The sequence below is a fragment of the Lygodium microphyllum genome, chromosome 22 (assembly GCF_053477565.2).
Source record: "Lygodium microphyllum isolate KBCC chromosome 22, Lygodium_microphyllum_v1.1.10, whole genome shotgun sequence".
Lineage (NCBI taxonomy): Eukaryota > Viridiplantae > Streptophyta > Polypodiopsida > Schizaeales > Lygodiaceae > Lygodium > Lygodium microphyllum.
The window spans coordinates 6,814,937-6,820,936 of NC_141156.1; positions in this window are offsets into that span (position 1 = coordinate 6,814,937).

Here is a 6,000-nt window from a genome sequence, read left to right on the forward strand (position 1 = left end):
TGGCTTCTCTCTCTTGGTGTGACCTCTACGTCCATTCCTCCTCGCTATAGCTCACTATGCATTGCAGTGCCATTCTTCCTAGCCTTCTCTCCTTCTCAAGATCAGCTATGATAGTCATTGTAGATCTTCCAAGATGTGTTATCCTTATCTGTTGGTCAAACTCTGTGATAAGTCACCAGATGTCATCTGGGTACCCTACTACATTAAGGTCAAGGTCAAGGTTGAGATCATTCTCATGGGGGATGGTACATGCCATGGTGGTTATCTCCTGATCCACTATTGTTTCTATGAGGTTAACTAGACTAGCTAAAGATGTGTCTCTAATCTTGTTAGTCCTTTCCTCCCTCTACAATCTGATGGTTCTATCTTCCCTAGATCTTTGTTTCTTGTGTCTTGGCTTAGGCATCCAGTTTCTAGGAGTATACTCCTACTAGTGGGTTTGTTTCTTAGCTTAATCCCATTTTGCATATTCCTTGTTAATACAATCACTTTGCAAATTTACACACACTTACACGCTTGAGTAGTGCAAGTCGATGTGAGCTATAGAAAATGAGGCTTTCTAATTTTCATATGCACTTAAAGTGTTTAAGATGCAGGGTGCAATTTTTTATGAACTCAATCACCTCCACACCTTTACCAATCAATTTTATGCACTTGCAACTCTTACACATGAGTCATGATTACTCGTTACAGTCAATTTTGGGTCCCTCATGAGTTTTAATAGGTGGTTTAATAGGTGTTTAGCCAACTAGTCAACTTGAGTCTCTATTAGGGATAAGTGATCACTGGTCAGTAATCTCAGTCACTCTTGGACTATCAGGTCAAAGTTTTGGTGACAATCAACTCTATATCTCATCTGTAAGTCTAGGTTCCAACCTAGATTGCTAGATAGCTAGTTGTTGGCCTTAAGAGGTCCTAGAGTTGTCAAAAATTATCAAAATTGTGTTCTAGAAAACTTATTTGAGTACTAGATTTGGTTGTTTAAGTGGGCTTTATGCTCATCCAAGTGGTCAGAGACTCAGACTCGGACGAGGAGTGTTCGTCTTTTGAGTATCTAAGTCAAGTATCTAAGGCCTATGTTTCGACCATCTAAGGTATAAAAAATAATTTGAGTTTGACTGTCCGAGTGGACTTACTCGGACGTCTAAGTCCAAGTGGACTGTCTCAGTTAGACGTCCAAGTGGACTAAAACTACTCAAAAGTCCAAGTCTGATGAGAATATTGTGTATTTAGTTTGAATACCAAAAGATTTAGGACAAGTAAAACAAAATAAGAAGTTAAACAATATACTAAAAGTACATAGGATGGAATGTGACTTTTGGTTTGGTTTTCTTTTAATGTATTGGAAGTTTTTTTTAAAAGGTATTTGACATGCGAATTGTGTAATTGTGAATTAGAAACTTAGTATCGAAAGAAAAGAAACTTATTATCGAGAACGAAAAAAGTATTTTCACTTGAGACTTGTGTAATTGTGAATTAGAAACTTAGTATCAAAAGAAAACAATGTTATTATTGAGATAGAAAAAGGAGCTAAACAATGTGCTAAAAGTATAAAGCATAAAGTAACATTTGATTTGTATTTTTTGTGGAGTATTAGAATTGTTATTTTAGCATAATTTCAGAGCAAGAAATTAGTATGGGGAAAAACAAAATAAGAATAGGCTAAACAATTAACTAAAAGAACAAATCATGAAACTTGACATTTGATTTGGTTTTTAATCAATGTACTAGTTATAAGTTTTTTAACAAAAGGGTTTTATGCTTGTGATTTTTGTGCATATGAAGTAGAATGCTTGCTTTCTTCTCAATTCAGAGCCCCATTGTTGTGGTGTACTAACTATTCACCTTTCGTCACTCTTGAGAGCATTGCATATGCAAGTCCTGGAAGGAATGCATTTCTAATGTGAAGAAGAGCTTTTCGGGATATTGTGGCTCCTTGTGATTTGTGTCTAGCTATTACATATGCTAGTGTGAGTGAGAATGTTGACTTGTGGAACCACTTAGAGTTGAGTACTTTGTGTTGGTGTTTACTTCACCACAGGGTCAATTGTTGATTGGTGGTGTAATTGTTACTTGGATTCCTATGATGAGTCCATTTATTTTTGTTTCAATACCATTGATTTTGCATGATGCACTATTTGCAGTGCCTATTGTGATGTCTATATTTTTTATTAGCATTGCTCTTGCACCGATTGCTATTTTCTTGATTTCATGAAAACTTTTATATGTTAGCCAATTTTGCAGGGTTGGTTCATTGTTTGCATTTATTTGAAACTTGCACATGGTAGATTTCATCTACAGTGTAGTATTTGTGAAGGAGTTGGTTATTCTAGTTATACACATCCTCTTTATGTGTGCATATAGTTATAGTATTTAGGTCCACAAATTGCATATTATCTGTCTCATGGTCAATGCATTGTTACAAACCTACTTGGATCTCTTATTTTGTTGAATGTCGATGCTTGATTGTTTGCAAGTATTGCATAAATTGTGGGTCATGTCTATGCCTCATTGATATGTGCAAGGTGTAATGTTTTCCATAATGCCAGTATGTAGATGATCTAATGTGACATTGTTAACATATTACACTTTGATTGTTGTAGATTGGTGGAAGTTTTGCAAGGTCACCAAACAATATTATTAGCTTGTTCTTGAATGGATCGAGTAGGGTTCCTTGATATGCACTCACTATTTGGTGAACTATTATGTTGAAGGTTGTTTGTGTTAGCATTGAAATCTCATTAATGATGATTGCATTTGCCTCTCTTATGGCAATGAACCTATCATTGGTTTCCCATAATGATAGTGAATATTGTTATGCATGGACTACTATCTTGAATTGATAGTGGACTGTTCTGAAAAGATTACATAGTCTAGTTGCGGCTACTCCTATGCTTGATGTTAGCAAGATGCTCAGGTTCATGAAAATGAGGCTATGGGTAAAGCACCATAAGAGAAAGCTTTTTCCACTACCTATGTTTTTGTTGATAATGTCCAAACTACATGTTGCATTGATTAGGCAATGATGGATTGCTAGTTGCTCTATTTTTCGAGTAGTTTCAGTGGAACTCTTTTATGCGCTCCAACATTCTCACTTGTCAAGAGGCTAAGTAGGTGAGACTGGCTTTGAGAATATTGTAGCAGAGGTTAGTTTCAACTTGTTTGAGTCCAAATCTTACAATCCGAGCCTTTTTGCATCTTTAACATTGATGTTTAGTTTTCCCATTGGCTCTACTTTTTGCATACTTAAGCACATAAAATGAGATGGATGAGTTTGTCACTCATTGAATGTTCATGTGGGCACCCCAAAGCAGTAGTCGGGTGATATGGGACCATGTTTCTATGCCTCATTTCTAGGGCAATAGTATATGTATCTTTGTGTTTTAGGGTCTATTATTGCATCCATTGTTTGAGATGGTGAGAATGGAAATCCATCTTTGCATTTTGCTTGCCCATTAGAACTCAATATGTAGCAAACTTGATGGCATGTGTGAAGCTATTTTGATAAGACTAGTTTTCTCAATCTTTGTGTTAACTTGCACTCCTCATTATCGGCTTGGATGTATGTGCAAAATCTTGTTTGTTTTATTCTCAATTCCGTCTCCTATATCCATACAATTACATATGTATGCAATGAGCCTTTGTGTTGGACCTTGTACCTAACAACATAATTCTAGATGAATCCAAGGCAACCATCCTTTGTAAAGATGTATTGGTGGAAGAAAAGGTAAAACTTGGTATGGAATAGGATTACGCATTCTATGGGGTAATTTTTCCATGAGAAATCTAGATTGAGCTCACATGCTATTGATTCCAATATGTGGATCTCCATCCATTAATGTGTGTTTGTGACTTCATCAGTAGTAAATGTGAGAAAGAGGTGCAACAAGTTGTAATTAGGTCCTTCAAGTTTTTTCCATGGTCCGAGTAATTCACTATATGTATACCCTCTATATCACGTGCATTCAAGGCATATTTATAAATATCTTTATATTTGAATTTTCTCTTATAAAAGATAACCCTTTTCTATTCAATGTATAAGTAACACCTTTTTATAGGACCCTTCTGTATGTAAAACATGTGTCAAAATTGTATTTTTAAAATCCCTTATGTTGAAACCACGTGATACCCTAATGTCTATGCCATGATGGAGAGCCTAGTATTGATGTAAGAATGCTATAGAGAAGTTATATGTGCTACACTATTTCTTCATTTGAGTTATTTTTATTTGCATCCTTGTAGTTATTAATGTCTCTTTGTAGCCATGTTGTTGTCATACTATTTGCAACCATAAAAATTTGTATCAATTGGTATAGAATTAGAATATAAGGCTTATGTATAGTATACACTTAGAATAAAGTCGTAAATTATGCCATCAAATGAGCCATGCCCAACTGGAAAAGAATGGGAACATTGCATTTTACTATGCAAGGTGACTCTACTGTGCTGGTAGACAATCTGTCTTTAATAATGTTGTTCTTTCTACAATATTATCATTGTTGTGTAGTGTGAGCGATGCAAACTCATGACGATCAAACCTTTGGAATGCTTGCCTTCAGCTATACTCAACTATTTTCTCCAACACACTATAGCCTGAAGCATTTTCCACCTATAACATTGTGTTAAATGGAGTATTATCATGATGTAGTTGTATAATGCTTTGTACTATCTCTTGGCTAAGGATAGAGAGTCCTTTCTTTGGATGACAATGTTCAACTATCATCATGTACTTTTGGATGATTGATTTGTACAACATATTGAATGCAAATACATCAACAATGACTAGTTGTTGTGGTACATGTCTTGGTATCATTCCAATGCACCAATGGATTATCAAGGATTGATATATGATCTACTATTCCGTTTGCAATGGCCCTTGCTGTCTTGGTAATAGACATTGAAACATCAATGATTCTAAGAAGTTGTAATTGCAAAGTCTCAACACTCAGAATCCTTCTTGTATAGTCCAATAGGAATGAAAAGACATATGCATTATATTCTTTGTTGGAGTAGCAAGCAACACTTTTTGATAATAATGATGTGCACATTATGTTTTTTGCAAGAAAGGATATGGATAATTCTTACAAGGGCCATTGTACCATCCATTGGTTCTACAATGTCATCTTTTATGTGGGAAATTTGAGACTGATGATTCAATGAGCCTAGCCCACAAATATGGACATATCACTAATGATAGTGGCACATTTCTTAACCTAGGAGGTTTTCATTATGTATATATAGTATGAGGTTGTTGCACATGGTTTCATTAATGTTTTTCTTATAGCAATTGCTTTTCTTTTCCTTGAAGATCTTAGTGATGCCAAACTGATTGACATGTCTGGTGTTCATCTTTGTGTTGGATTGTGTTGACATAAGTGAGCATGGTTTTAGTCATTACATGAGTATTGGAAAGTTACGTTGTGATGTTTATAATTGTTTTTTTCTTTATATGCCATAATTTGGGCATAGAATGAGACCATGTTGTTGCCTTTGTATTACATGTCTAGATGCTTTAAAAACAGGGAGAAATATACTTTGAATAGTTTTTCTATGGTTTTAAGATTTAATCTTTGGAGAAGCCTTTGATGGATATTACCTTGCAAATCATAATAATAATAATAAATACTAGACTTGGTTAAGGTCTTCTAGAGTTTTAGTATTTTCAAGAATGTTGTGCAATGAAATAGGACTCATTTTTTCGCTTGTTTTCTAATTTTTGTACAATCGACTCTGTGCAAAAACATGCAAGCACCTTAGTTATGCGTGAAGAAGTGATCATGTGACAAGTGGTAAATTATGATATTTGTTTTTGCTTGAGGACTTTGTGTTGCCCTTGATAAATATTACCATACAAAGTATAATAACAAGAAATGTGAGACTTGATTAAAGTGTCCAAACATTTAAGTATTTTCACAAATATTATTATATTATAAATTTGTGAGAACATATCAATAAACTAAAAGTATAGCCATGTATTTAGATAGAAGTGGGAAGAGTTGG